Source organism: Elephas maximus, chromosome 5, assembly GCF_024166365.1.
Source record: "Elephas maximus indicus isolate mEleMax1 chromosome 5, mEleMax1 primary haplotype, whole genome shotgun sequence".
Classification (NCBI taxonomy): domain Eukaryota; kingdom Metazoa; phylum Chordata; class Mammalia; order Proboscidea; family Elephantidae; genus Elephas; species Elephas maximus.
In genome coordinates, this window is record NC_064823.1 from 64,950,990 (window position 1) to 64,967,238 (window position 16,249).

At 36.3% G+C, this 16,249-nt stretch overlaps 1 protein-coding gene across 5 annotated transcripts in view; it reads right to left on the reverse strand.

Annotated features, from left to right (window-relative positions):
* Window positions 1-16,249, reverse strand: part of CCSER1 (coiled-coil serine rich protein 1) — a 1,577,476-nt gene that overhangs the window by 1,543,863 nt on the left and 17,364 nt on the right. The window lies entirely within an intron of this gene.

Here is a 16,249-nt window from a genome sequence, read left to right on the forward strand (position 1 = left end):
GTTAACAAGAAACACAGGCTTCGTCCTAGACGTATTTTCAAACTGTCAAAATGAGCTTGTCAAGGTGCAAAGAGGGTCAGCCTGAGGGGACATGGATCATACCTCCTGCACCTACATCTTTCCCCAAGTCATTCCCTTCCCACCCATCTCACCCCACCCCCTAAAAAACTTCAATCGGTTTTTTTTGTTGGCTTGTTTGTTTTTACCTTCTGTGCCAGGAAAGTCGACCTCATACAGATATATTCAATATCCAGTGGAACATTTCTTTGCTTGCTTGAAAAACTTAATTTTCAAAAGGGAGCCCTTTAACTTCTCATAGTTACAAGCTTTAAAGTGATTGTTACAATGACTTTGTTTGAAATAGTTACAGCAAAATGCAAACAGCTGATCCATCAACAAGTATTTATATTCAGTTTCTGCAACATGTGGCTAAAAATAATATCAAATACAGTTGTTATGAGCAATAAATGATTTATTACGTGTAAGTCAGGGATATAAAAAGTACTAAATAAGTGTTAGCTATTATTCTAAACTATGTATCCAAGCTGCTCTCACTTTGAGTGGAGAGAGGTGAAATGAGAAGGTGGATACTGCATACTTGAAATAATGTAAGCAAAAGTCATTAGCTAGAAGAAAAAAAACCTTGAATAAGGAAAGGCATAGGAGTAAATTTTAAGATTTCACAATTTTACAAAGAGGAAGCTTAATTCTCCCTTTACCTTCACCTGGGATACAACTTCACAATCCAAGGCTATGCGCAATTTCATCCAGTACTTGCACAGGAAGGCAGTTTTGTTTTGCATGACTTATTTGTTGTTGTTGTTGGTAACTGACTTGAGGATAACAAACAATGTATTTTGGTAGCTGGATTTGAATTTTAAAAGTCTTTGTTTCTAGGGAATTCATTCATCGTGGTACATGTGGCATTCTGCAAAAATATCACACAGAAGCACACGGATGGCTTAATCACATACTTCACTGAAAGCACTGAGATCATCCAGTAAGGCTGTCTTCCATTTCACTTCACTTTACTGCAGGTTTTTCGTGGGGTTTTTTTGTTTGTTTTTTAATCTTTGTCAATCTTCTCCTTTTTCTCCAATCCCTTTTTTTACAGCAAATTTTTCCACTAGGTCATTTCATTGTATATCTTTCCAAAGCTTCCAACACAAGGCTTCATTACCTGTTTTTTCTCCCTCATGATTCTTCAAGATTTTCTTTTGCAATGTTTGCTTTCTCTCCAGCTATAAACAGCCACTGCACTCATTCATTAACCCCATTTCCAGTACCTTCTGCAACTGCTACTTGCAAATTCATCTCCCAAGGGATGTTCTAGTTACCAACCCTAATGGGCCTTTCTTGTAGCACTATAGAGTTTGTCCATACTCTTTGCTTTGAAAATATCATTTCCCTTGCATTCTTTGTCACTGCGCTGTTATGAAAGTCCTTCTACTTTTAAGATTGCTCCATCTTATTCTTTGGCTCCTTCTCTTTATAGCCTTTAATCACCCAAATATTCCAGATTCTGACTTTAGCACTCTTCTCTTTCTCTAATCTCTCCCGTGTAAACATAACCCAAACTCATGGCTTCAATTCCTTAATGTAGGTAACTTTGAGAGCTGTATCATTAACCCTGTCAGCCTTGATGAATTTTTAGTCTATTTCTAACTTCCAGATGCAACTATCTCCAGGTCCACCACCTCTCTTCCACCCAGCCACAATTCCCTTTTCAGCACTTACTTTGTAAGGCAGCAGTGTGCACACTGGTTGAGTGCAAAATCTATGATGGATTCATATCAGGCTGTGTCGTCTGAGGCATGTTACATAAACTCTTCATAAACTACTACAGGGTAGTTATTAAAAACACATTATATGCTACATGCAAACTGCTTCACATAGTGAAAGGTTATGTTGCTTGTAAGTATTCACTAACTTTAGATAATATGATTTTAATTATGATCTTTATCAGTTAAATATTAATACTAGAATATTATTAATAAATGTAAAAATGGGCATAGTGCTTGAAATAAAATGATCCACAGTAAATGCTAAGCATTACTTATTCTGCTAAAACATAACGATCTGTACACCAAACATGGAGGTGGTGGTGGTTGTTAGTTGCCGTCAGGTTGGTTCTGACTCACAGAGATATTACGCATAACAAAGCGAAATATCACCCAGTCCCGCAACATCTTCATTATTGTTGGTACCTTTGAGCCCACTGTTTCGGCTATTGTGTCAATTCAGCCCAGTGAGGGTTTCCCTTGTTTTTTCTGGCTCTCTATCAACTGTAATGTCCTTTTCAAGTGACTGGTTTTTCCTGATGAGCTGTCCAAAGCAAATAAGTCTCGCCATCCGTGTTTCTAAGGAACATTCCTATTGCATTTCTTCTAAGACTGATTTGTTCTTCTGTCAATTAAAATGAACAAAGTACTAAGCTTAGAGCAAAAGAACTGGATGTATAAACTAACTTCAAAATGAAAAGCAATGTACATTGAGTAAATCGCTACATTCTGTGGATATTAAATTATTTGCTTATAAGATAAAAAGCTTTGAAAAATTTTTAACTCCAGGGGCCTTTTGATTCAATGGATCCACGAACAGCTAATTTGTTACATCTAAAAGTTGACTCCTCATCTCTCCCCACCAAATTTTTCCCTATTGTGTTTCCTGTTTCTAGTAACAAAATGACCATCTTCCTAAACATCTAAGCTAGACATTCTCAAACTGCGTATCTTTCTTTTCAGAATATAACATCACCCCTCAACTATTTTTCTCAACTAGGTGCTACAGCCCAAAATCATGATTTCTCTTGTAATACTTTTTTTTTAAAAAACCTAAACCAAGAAAACCAAACCCACTGCCAAAGAGTCAATTCCACCTTCAGAGTGAAACTGCCCCATAGGTTTCCAAGGAGCAGCTGATAGATTCAAACTGAGGGCCTTTCAGTTAGCAGCCTAGCTCTTAACTACTGTATCAGCATGACTCTTTTTTTAATCTTCTACAGACAAATTTAAATCCTAAAAGCAACTCTGAGCTTGTTGATCAACTGCTCAAAACTTTGAGGGTCTCCCATCATACACAGAATAAATTCTAAATTCCTCTGCCCAGCTTCCAAAGTATTCTAACATCTGATCCCAACTTATTATTTTGGTGTTATTTCCTACAATTTCCCTTCACTGAATGCTCTCTACCCCAGCCATAATGAAATTCTCACTGCTCACTACACCCACATTACAGGTTCCTTCCTTTGTGTGTTTACAGAATACATTGCCTGAGTAGCCTTCCTGACATCTAATGTTGAAATCACACTCCAATGGACAGTGCTCTCCACCTAATCAAGATCCACACTCCATTTCCCATCTACAAAAATATATGCATTCTCACTGTGGTATCAAAAAAAAAAATCTCCCTCCTGCAGCCAAATGTTGTTGTTGTGGTGGTTAGGTGCCGTTGAGTCGGTTCTGACTAGTAGCAACCCTATGTACCACAGAACGAAACACTGCCCAGTCCTTCACTATGCTCACAATTGTTGTTATGCTTTAAGCCCACTGTTTCAGCCACTGTGTCATTTCATCTAATTGAGGGTCTTCCTCTTTTTCACTGACCCTGTACTCTAGCAAGCATGATGTCCTTCTCCAGGGACTGATTCCTCCTGATAACATGTCTAAAGTATGTGAGACACAGTCTCGCCATCCTTGCTTCTAAGGAGCATTCTGGTTGTACTTCTTCCAAGACAGATTTGTTCGTTCTTTGGGCAGTCTGTGGTATATTTAATATTCTTTGCCAACACAGCAATTCAAAGGCATCAATTCTTCTTCTGTCTTCCTTATGCACTGTCTAGCTTTTGCATGCATAAGATGCGATTGAAAACACCACGGCTTGGGTCAGGCACACCTTAGTCTTCAAGGTGATGAGTCTTTATGCAGCCAAATACTCAGGGAAAATCAAACCCCACTTCAAGCTCCAGGGATGACCTTGGTTCACTTAGGCTAGTATGTCCATTCCTTCATCCTGACCAGAGTTAGGGATGAGCATGTATCCTAAGCACTCCAATCAAAGTAAATCTCAGACTCCTACAATACTAGGGAAGAGTTTCTTCTGGAGATTGTCGTGCACAGTTGTGAGGCTCAAAATTAACTTCTGCCACCACCTTCCTTGAGCCCTGGCGGCACAGTGGTTAAGAGCTCAACTGCTAACCAAAATGTCAGCAGTGCAAATCCACCAGCTGCTCCTTGGAAGCCCTATGGGGCAGTTCTACTTTGTCCTATAGGGTTGCTATGAGTCTGAGCCAACTTGACAGCAACGGGGATTTTTTTGTTTGTTTACCACCTTCCTACCAGACAAGCAAACCAGTAGAACTGATAGCATCAGAGAGAGATGGAGCAGAAGCTCTGCCTAAACTATATCTGTTCACTGCTCTGTGTGAATTCTTTCAGTTATATGAGCCAATAAATCCCCTTTATTGTTTAAGATACTTTGATTTGGTTTTCTGTTACTTGTAGTCAAAATCATTTTAAATTGTTATACATACAAATACTTCATGACCAAATTCAAATGCAACGTCCCCAGTGAAAAGTCCTCTACTCAATACAGCTGGAGATAATGTTTCACTTAAAATCACACAGCTTGTTATATTTATTTTTATGGCATTAACAGTCTACCTATTTAATACATAAGGACTAGATTCACGTCCCATTCATCTATCTTTCACAATGCCTTATACATTGCAAAGATTGGATAAATAACTGTTTAATACTGAATGAACAAACAGGGAGAAAAATCAAGTGATATAATTATCTCCTAAGACCAATTATGTTATAATAAAAATATAAAATAATCATCAGAATTTGCACTCCAATTATCTCTCTTTTCACCGTGAGTCTTAGTCACACAAAAAACTCTGAATTCTACCAATGTAGTCTAGATTTCTAAGATTTAAAAGCATTAAGAGAAAAAGTGTATATTAAATATTAATGCTTGTAAATGTCTTTTGCAGCTTCACTGTCTATATTCCATTTTAATTGACTGGTTTAAAATTGGGTAAAATTGCAAAGGAAAAAAAAGCCAAATTAAAGATTTTATAAATCCTATCGAACTATTCTGAAGTTAATCAGTTTCAAATAATTGGGTACTGAAAATATTATACTTAAGTAATTCCACGATTGAAAACTATAAATATACCTTCTTTCTGAAACTCTGTATCATCATATTCTTGAATAAATACAGTAAGCAAGAATATATTAAAATACTACCTGGACAATTTTACCTCTGTTGGCTTTTATTAATTCACTCGTTTTATTCGCTATCATTTCATTTCTCAGAAGTATGATTTTTTTAGGTACACGTCAAAGTGTTCCAGGCATGGATTTTCATTATTCATCAATAGGAAGACTTCAGTTCTAATTGCTTTGAAAGCTTTGCTTTAAATTTTTCATATTTTCATTCATGCTAATCAACCCGGCAAGTCTTTCTCAAAGCAGAAAATGCTTGTGGAACATTTTATTGAATCAAATACTTTACTTTTGTGGCTGGAAAAAAACTAGTAACAATTCATTTAACAAGGTTTTAATCATGATAAATAAACTCTAACCATGAAATAATAATACCAAAATGATGAGAACCAGGATACATATTTGATCACTGAATTAATAACTATCTAGGTTCTTAAATAACTTGATTATTAAAGCCTTCTATACATAAACACTAAACATTGTACACTGCGTTAAATGTGTTTTCTATAAAGGTAGCTAGATCATGGAAAAAAGCTGGCTTGCTTAATAAGATATTGGTATTTCTTTTTTGTAATTACAGGGTCCTCTACATGAAAAGATCATGGTGGTGGTCAGTACTGGTTTTAATAACATACTGCTTATTACATTCAGGACATTGACAAAGGTGATAAAGATGAATGAAGTCCAAGTACAAATAAATGTATTAGGTTCAGAATGCTTCTAGAGCTAGTAATGGTCTTGATTGAGGGGTGCGAGGGGTGGGGAGGGGGTGATGAGTTTCTACACACACACAAGTGGTCATAAGCCATGCATCTCTTTCAATTAAAGCAACAAGAGGCAGGATCGATGGTATGCACCACCATAAATGGCTAGGGAGGAACTTATTAGAAATGTGTGAAACCCCACATTTTCCCCACATCTGAAACTGCCACTGACATTACTATGGGATCACTATTTAAAAAGAACAAAAAAAAAATAAATTTTAAACTCTAATACTGATTTTTTTATTTCTTTGCAAAATTGAATCAGCTCGGTAAATCAGCATAAACACTGTCATTTTTTACATCTTTATAGTATTTTCTTGCCTCTGAAGTTTCTAATTATTTTATTTTGAAAAACAAAAGCTGATTGTTTTTAAATGTAATACAAATTTAATTAGTGTATGAAAAAATATATTGTTCTGAGTTTTTTTCTTTCATTGGGTATTTGTTTTTCCTACACAGCTAAATATTTTAAGCAAAACTCTAAGTTATTTTGAGATCAACGGGTTTGTAATAATAAAATTTTCAACTAAGAGCAATCCCATTTTGATTAAAAAAAAATTGACTAAAGAAATTTCATGTTTGGCTCACTACAAAAAGCATTCCCAAAATTATCATATAGTTGCTAGCTGCTATCAAGTTGGCTCTGACTCACGGTGACTTTATGTACAACAGAAGGAAACACTGCCTAGTCCTGTGCCATCTTCATGATCATTGGTATGTTTGAGACCATTGTTGTGGCTACTGTGTCAGTCCATGTCATTGAGGGTACCCTTTGTTTTTGCTGGTCCTCTACTTTACCAAACATGATGTCCCCTTCTAGTGATGGGTCTTTCCTTGGTGAGGTGTCCAAAGTGAGCCAAACTCTCGCTATCCTCACTTCTAAGGAACATTTTGATTATTTCTTCTAAGACTAATTTGCTCATTCTTTTGGCAGTCCACAGTATATTCAACATTCTTAGCCAACACCACAGTTCTAAAGCATCAATTCTCCTTCTGTCTTCCTTTTTCATTAACCAACTTTCACAAACATATGAAGCAATTGAAAATACCATGACGCATTCTGACTCACGGGGACCCCATGCACAACAGAATGAAACACTGCCTGGTCCTGTGCCATCCTCACAATTGATGCTATGCTTAAGCCCATTGTTGCAGCCACTGTGTCAATCCATGTTGCTGAGGGTCTTCCTCATTTTTGCTGACCCTCTATTTTACCAAGCATGATGTCCTTTTCCAGGGACTGATCCCTTCTGTAACACGTCCAAAGTATGTGATACATAGTCTCACCATCCTTGCTTCTAAGGAACATTCTGGTTGTACTTCTTCCAAGACAGATTTGTTTGTTATTTTGGCAGTCTATGGTATATTCAATATTCTGCACCAATACTACAATTCAAAGGCGTCAATTCTTCTCCAGTCTTCGTTAGTCATCGTCCAGCTTTTGCATGCAATATGAGGCGATTGAAAACACCATGACTTGGGTCAGATGCACCTTAGTCATCAAAGTGACGTCTTCACTTTTTAAAACTTTAAGGAGGTCTTTTGCAGCAAATTTTACCAATGCTGTATGTCATGTGACTTCTTGATTGCTGCTTCCATGGATATTTATTGTTGATCCAAGCTGAATGAAATAACTGGCAACTTTAATTTCTTCTCCATTTATCTTGAGGTTATCAATCCAGTTGTGTGGATTTTTGCTTTCTTCACATTTAGACATGACAATTCATACTGAAGGTTGTTTATCTTCATCAATAAGTGTTTCAAACTGTCTTCATTTTCAGAAAGGAAGATTGTAAGTTAATGAGTCTTCCTCCAATCCTAATGCTGCAGAAGGAAGCCGTTCAAACAGAACAAGGGGATACTGTGTGATTCAAAATTAGAAATGGTATGCAGCAGGGTTTTATTCTTTCACCTTACTTTTTCAATCTGTATGCTGAACAAATCATCTGAGAAGCTGGACTATATGAAGAAGAAGGCAGCACCAAGATTTTTACATAGAGGCAGAGGTTATTCGTCATTTATTTTTACTTTCAATCAGTTACTTTCCCTCTCCCAAAGACAAGCAAATCTTTTAATTATCAATGAATATTGGAATTGACCAAAAGGAATCTCAGATATTTATTAATCTAACTGCTTTGAGTTATTTCCCAGTTGATGCTGGGTTAATAGCACCACCGCCAACATGAAAGAAAAAAAAAAAAACCTGTTGCCATTGAGTCAATTCCGACTCATAGCGCCAAATAAATGTCAAGGATATTCTCTAAATGCCAATGGAATAGAAGCAGATAATTTCCAACAATATTAGACTTCCACCATTCTTGAAAGAGCCCAACAAATGTCTTCTCCTTACAACAATGACAGATATGCAAGGGTTTACGAAAAAAACTTTTGTTAGGCTCTGTGACTATGTAATGAAGTAGTTAAGAGCATGGATACTGGGTTACACTGCATGAACTGGACCCCCGCTCTACTACTGTCTAACCGTATCAATTTGGGCTATTTACTTAACATCTCTGTTCCCAGTGTCCTCACCTGTGAAATCAAGAAAATATCACCAACTCCATATGTTTACTGCCAGGTTAAATAAGTTACTGCTTAGAATGATGGCTGGCACACACTAAAAGCTCTATTAGAATTGGCTATTATCTACAATTACAGATATCATTGGATATTTTAAATAAATGCCTTAAGAAGCATGCATAAAGTTCTAATAAAATCAAAATGCCGTTCACATTCTAAAATACATTCATTCCATTAGATCCACCTTTTATTAAGGGTATGATCTACTTATAAAACAAAGTATCTAGAAAAGTGACTCAAGAAATAGAAAAAAAAAAGTCATTTTCTTTTTCCTATGTCCTATGTGAGGAAACCAGACAGAAGAAGGGATAAGAGCCCTGTTACAGGGACAGCTTGATAGCGCCACAGCATGTGATACAGAGTAATACAGCTGGAGCTAGAAAGTTTTTTTGGCTTGAGCACTAAGTAACAGTGAGATCATAGGAAAAATATTGAATTTCCAATTATTAGGCTTGTGAATTACGAAACTAAAATCAAAATGACTCTCCAGTAAGGCTCAAATGAGATAGCATTTAAGAAAGCAGTTTACAGGCTCTAAAACTTCTCTTAAGAAATGTTGTCATCAAGGTTGTTACAGCATGTTGGGAGAGCTCTGTCCTTCTCTCTGATTAAAGTATGTCTGTATCAAACCCTGGTGGCATAGTGGTTAAGTGCTACAGCTGCTAACCAAAAGGTCAGCAGTTCAAATCCACCAGCCGCTCCTTGGAAACTCTATGGGGCAGTTCTACTCCGCCCTATAGGGTCGCTATGAGTCAGAATCAACTCAAAGGCAGCGGGTTTCGTTTTTGGTAAACCTAAGGCGCCCTAGTGGCACAATGGTTAAGCGCTTGGCTGCTAATCAAAAAGGGCAGCAGTTCAAACCCACCATCCACTCCATGGGACAAAGATGTGACAGTCTGCTTGAGCAAAGATTACAGCCTTGGAAACCTTATGGTGCTGTTCTACTCTGTCCTATTGGGTCACTATGAGCCAGAATTGACTCAACAAGTCTGATTTTGGTTTGGTATCAAACCTGCATTACAAAATCTACATATTCTAGAGAATGCGCCTTCCTTTGTGAACTTTTCTTATTATGCTGTCAATCTAGTTATGTTAAATTAATGTTCATAATTTTTTTTTTTTTTCCTGACTGAACATTTTCAAGAGACTAGTATTGAGTTTTTCAAAATAAATCCATGGAAACTCCAGGAATCCACAAAATATCAGAGCTTAAATACACTTTTTTTTTAATGCACATGTACTTATTGGCGAGCCCTGGTGAGACAGTGGTTAAGAGCTTAGCTGCTAACCAAAAGTTGCAGCACTTCAAATCCACCAACCGCTCCTTGGAAACCCTATGGGGCAGTTCTACTCTGTCCTGTAGGGTCCCTATGAGTTGGAATCGACTCGACAGCAATGGTTTTTTTTTTTTTTATATTTATTTGGGAGAAAAAGACCATTAATTTAATTTCCCTAGCTTCTAAATGTTGCCTGCGATGCAAACGTTGAAGAAAAAAATATTAAAATTTGATCTTTGATACAATATTGTAAATCTGGTCAAAAAAATCACATTCAAATCTCAATTCACAATTTTATGCTATGTCTAAAATGAAGGCACATTAATATAGTTAAGGTGTCATTTCTGGTTTTGAATATTAATGTGAACATTATTTTTAAATGTTTATATTTATTAATGTATTCATCCTATTTCAACCCTGAAATAATTGTCATGAAGATTTTCTAACATTTTAAGCATCTTACTTCCTGTAAACCAATTTGTTCAAAAACCAACTTGAGGCATAATTAACATCTATACATTTCATATAATTATTTTTTCAAAATAACTTTTAGAGGCCTCATAAAGAGTTTGACTGCTAAACGAAAGGTCTGTGGTTCAAAACCACCAGGGCTCCGAGGGAGAAAGATATGGCAGTCTGCTCCTGTAAAGATTCACAACCTTGGAAACCCTATCGCGCATTTCTACTCCATCCAACAGGGTCACTATGAGTCAGAATCAACTCGACAGCAATATTTTTAAGTACTTGAAGACTGTCAATACTGATTTTATATCTATAGTTATTAGATTAATATTTTAATAATGCAGAAATAACTCATGGTATGTAGAGTCTTTTTTACAATAGAACACTTCAGTTGATATAATGAGCAGTTAAATACAATGAAACAATATACAAAAAAGAATTTATTCTACCATGTACTAGCTGTGAAATCATTGACAAGTTGATTAATTTTTCTTGTGCCTCCATTTTTAAAAACAAAAATGGGAATTGAAATAAAAAACTGTCTTCAGGTTGTTTTAAAAATAAAATGAGATAATAAGTTAAACTCTCAGCCCAGTACCTTGCACATAAAAGCACTCAACAACTGTTAAGTTTTTCAGTTCTTATACATGGTTTTCAAAATAAATAAATAAAATAACAACCACTGAATAATAAATAAAACAGCTAAAAAAAAAAAAAACCCAGGCTTAAAACAGCTAAGTAAATAAATAAATTAAATAACCAAAATACAAGTAGTAGCCTGAAGACAGTAAAAAGAAATACTAAGGTTTAACTTCATAAACTATTGAGATCGTGGAAATGAATATTTAATCATATATGTTAATTACCTTTTATTTGGATATTGTAGCTTCTTAAAAGGAAATTAATTGGCAGGTGAGTTTTCAGACTAACAGCACCACACACATAAGACTGTGGCCAAAGCAGTGCCGAGGCCTTATGTTAATAAAAGCTGATCATCTGTAGTGAAATATTTTCAAAATGTGTAGTTCTAATAAATGTATTATCCTTCTGGATAAATAATCATTAACAATTACAGTATTTTACCAACATTATCTGGTCACATCAACATTGCTTAACATAGAATCACACTGGTGTATCTCAGCCAATTTTAAAAGCAGTCAAACCAGTTAACAAAATTATCACTATTAAATCTTCCAACAACACCCCTCTATTTTATCGTTTTAATTCACATTTTTCTTGTGATATATTCCTTGAACCAAGTTCAAGCCGCAGGACCAAACCAGTCCCTGAGTGATGCAAATGGTTAATGCATTTGGCTGCTAACCAAAAGAATGGAGGTTTCAGGCCACCTAGAAGCACCTCGAAGAAAGGCCTGGTGATCTCCTTCCGAAAAATCAGCCATTAAAAACTCTACGGAGCATACTTCTACTCTAACGTGTATGAGGTCGCCACGAGTCGAAATCGAAGCGACAGCAACTAATTGGTTTTTCAAGGCTAATTCAGAGGTTACATGTACTATAAAACAGATGATTTTAAGAGAAAAAAAAGATCCAAAGATCATACCCTGTACATATGTTAAATTTAAAAATGAGAAAAAGCATAATGGGAGAAAGTTATTATTTTATACTCTATAAAAATTTAAAGACACTTTATGTATTAAAATATTCCTCTGATCTTCTGTTCTTGCACTGCATATTAAAATTCTACATCTGTGCTATATAAATGTGGTCCCACTTTCAAAAAGACTAGAAAAACAAAAAAGTAAAAAATGAGGAAGTTACTGAGTCATACATCAAAAGAACTGTATTTACCTTACTTGTTCACTACTTTAGCTGAATAAGTTTATTTTCTGTTTAATTTTTGGGCAGGTCTAAAAACGTTACTTTAAAAAAAAAAAAAAAGCCCATTGCCACCATTCCAACACACAGCGAACCTACAGGACAGAGTAGAACTGCACCACAGGGTTTTCAAGGAGTGGCTGGTGGACTCGAACTGCCAAGCTTTTGGTTAGCAGCTATAGCTCTTAACCACTATGCCACCAGTTCTCCAAACTATTACTTAGTAGATGCTTAAGAGCAGTTACCTTCTAACAAATGCCAACTCTACGGCTATATAATAGTGGCTTCACATTTTTTTTTCGCATATTATTTCCAAGAAATCCATCAGTTCTTTATTTGTCAGTGTCACAAGAAAAAAAAAATGCATCTGAAAACAATGCCTATCAGTGCATAGAGTAGCATAATATTAAAACTCTGGTCTTATTTTTAATTTGTTATGACCTGTAGAATTTTGTTTTTATTGTCTATATTAATCAAGAACAAGGAGGGCTAGCTCAAGAGTTAAAAGATTTCTAAAGGATGAAGATCTACTAAAAGAAAAAATTTTGAATTAGACACTTTGTAGTAAGGGAGCTCTTTTATGTGGCCCTTTGCTTTGTTTTTTTAGAAAGACACCTTCAGAGATTTTCCCTTAAGCCCTCAGGGACTACCATTGTCCTAGTTTTCTACCCCAGAGGGTTTGTTACTTTTGTCCAAGTTGACAGACATTTCCTGTGTAAACTGTAAATAACTTGGTTTGATACTTTTTGTGCAGTCCTGGGCTACAGCCTGCCCTGTGATTGATATGCACCTTGCAAGGATTGGTCAATAGACTGTGCAAATGAAGTTACTATAGCCTACTATGCAAATGAAGTGTCTGTGGCCTACGAAGAGGGGACTGGTCAGTTCGTGGCCCTGGTGGGAAGGCCATGCCTTAAAATTTATGAGAAGTTTATGTATATAAACAGCTAACCCCACAGAGGTTTTTCAGACAGAAAAAAGCAGGAAGAGAAGCAGCAGGAAGATGTTGAAGGAAAAAGAAAGAAAAAGAAGCAGAGGGAGGAAGCAAGGAATCTCCTAAAAGAGCTGTAACATGGGTCATGAAGACAGCGAGAGACCCAAAAGTGTCTCAGCGGCAAAGCTGGCAGCAACAGACAGCAGGACCAAGAGGAGGCTGCCTTGGAGGGGTGAGAGAAGCCAGTCCTGAGGGGGCCAAAAGGAGTTTGTCCTCAGAGGGTGGAGAGGAGCCCTCTCCTGAGGGGAATGAGAGGTTTGCATGGTCCAGAGGAGCTGAGAGAACTGTCCTGCACTGAAGAAGTGAGACTTTGCCTACGTTTCCAGGTTCTGATCCTGAGTTGTAGCCTGTTAACCCTTTCAGGAGCAGTGTTAGATATAGCTACCACTTAATTTTTGTACCTCTGGGATTCATTGAGAAGGTACTATCCCAGTGATTGTTCGTGCTTCCGGCAGGCGGGGCCCTATACAACAGTTTGAAATGGAAAAAAAAAAAGGCACGTGCCACAAATTACTACTTTTACAGGATATTGTATAAGGTAGTGCTGAATCATTGAAATTTTTGGTAGGAAAGACATGAATTCCGAAAATTTGTTATTTGGGTACACATAAGTACCTCTGAACTCTGGGGGTAGAATTTGTGTTCACAAGGGGTACATATATGTACCTCTGTACTCCAAGGGCATGATTTGTAAATGACCCATAAAACAAAATCTGTATTACCTACCAAAAATTCAGACATACTCAACGGTTCAGCATGCCCTTCATTACTGAAAACACATAGTATCAACAAAAATTAACAGGAAAAAATAACTGGGTCACAAAAATCCTGATCATGAGTTGTGCCCTGTTCCTAAATAAACCACTTAACTATTAAGTATGCTCTATGAGTTCTCTGTGCCAGTCCAACGGATTATTAAACCCAGAAGTATGGAGTGCCATGGGGCTGGGGGGTGCGAGTGCTGTCAGAATTGATAAAAACGTTGGAGAGTGGAGGTTTTTCTAACCTCCATTCATAGGGATTAGCCTTGGGCTGATCTTGATTCGCATTATCCCCCTAAAGTTAGACCGGTTCTGACACTGTTACTACTACTACCACCATTTTACATACTTTCAGATAGAAAATTTATTACTATGAGTCAAAACAACATTGACACATATAATAACACAACCTTTAAAACAAAATTGCATAAAGATCACATATCCCTAACAGTTTAGACATCTGAAGTCAGTTGCTATGTATACAGATGATAACTTTAAAAAAAGAAATCATGTTTTGTACAACAGACAATGAAATGTTAAATACAGCAAAAACATAAGTCCAAGTCTACGGACGACATGAATCCAAGTACGAGTGCATAGCATAAAACTGAAGAGCAATGCTAGTATAACAATATCGAATCTTAAAGCCTATAACATATGACACAAAAGGCAAGCAGGGCTACACATATTGTTTTTTTACCCATCCTCGTGGCATTTTATAATGTAACTCTTTAATTATTTAAAAGTTATTTTGATTATATGGCACTCCACAAATCACTTCTTGGGGTTACCCTATGCATAAAAAATGATGTTATTATGTTTAATTGAGAAGGTACCCTACTTCTCTCAGATTTTAGTTTTGAAATCTAAATGAGGCCTATGAGATCAGAATATTTTAAGGGTAGAAGGTAACAACAGAAAGGGATTATCATTTCAAATGTCATCCAGAAAGCAAACATAAATTCTTTTACATTTTTACTATATTACTTGGATCTGAAAGTTTATTGGCCACCATAATATCCTCATCAAAATTAAACCATATGTTCTTAAAAATGCATACTGTTGACTGAAAGAAATATAATAATTGTCTGAAAATTTTCTAGAAATATTACTCAAGCAATAGTTCAGTATGATCTGACCCCTTTTGTTGACTTTTAGAATGTTAGAGGATAGCAGTTTAATTATCGAATGATACAAAAATGTATACGACTGAAAAAAAAATGAATCAAGGGACACTGGAATTCATAAAGAGAAAACTAAGCCTTACATGAAAATGTTTTAAATGAAAATTTTTCCACAGGCATATTATTTACCGATTACAATCATTTGAGTAACTGAAACTGGTAACATATTACTGTTGTGTGTAGAAAACAAAAAACTTCTGTGATCATTACACTGTATTCACTAAGCGTTGAAATCACCAAGGTCACCTAGAATCCAATTGGCATTTCATGCCTGAAATGATTGATGACTAGATACGCTGTAATTATAATCCTCTATCACTTCTCCTTTTCCCCACTTCTTAAGCTTTTACTCAGCTGCTTCACAATGTGCACTAACTAAATCTGAGTCTACAGTCAAGAAAAAAAACCTCAGCTTATTTATACCCAAGACAGTGGCAGTAAAGCAATTAATAGTGACTGGTTTTTTAGGTGGTGGAACTGATGTTAAAAGAGGTACAGGATGATCCACATATACTTGATTTAATGATGTTTCACTTAAAACAATACAGTCACCCACAGGTCAAATGCAGTGAGAAAGGGCAAAGGTGACAACCACAAGGCTTGAAAATACAACTAATCAATGAATAGTAAAGTTTGCATTCTGTAATCAAGTTGCTCTGACAAGAATGTGAACATAACCTAGCTATAACTTGACCAGGCAAAGTAGGGGAGTAAGTTGAGGAAAGCTGTGAACAATACAAAAGCTGAATTTCAAGAAACAAATTCTGTTAAGTTTTGAGAGAAAAAGCAATAGCTGGAACTACCTACCTTTTAAAAAGATACCTTATAGCTTGGGTACTGAAGAGGCCTTATGAGCGATGGGTACACAGAGAAGAGTGTTTTCGGGAATGTAATATGAAAAGAATTGATGGTTCTTTCAATTATCCACATATATTAAGGATGCTAACAGCAAACATGGGACTTCAGGCATAGGTCAGCCTGAGAGACTGGGCAATTCTCACCTCTGAGCATCAGTGTCATCCCCTGTAAAATGCACAAATGTCCTTTTAGTCTATATTAAATTCACCAGCTAGTACAGCTCCTTTGCAAACATTGTTTTTTCTTCCAATCTCCCCAGAAGGAATCACTACTCTAAATTTGTACTTAACATGCAGCTTT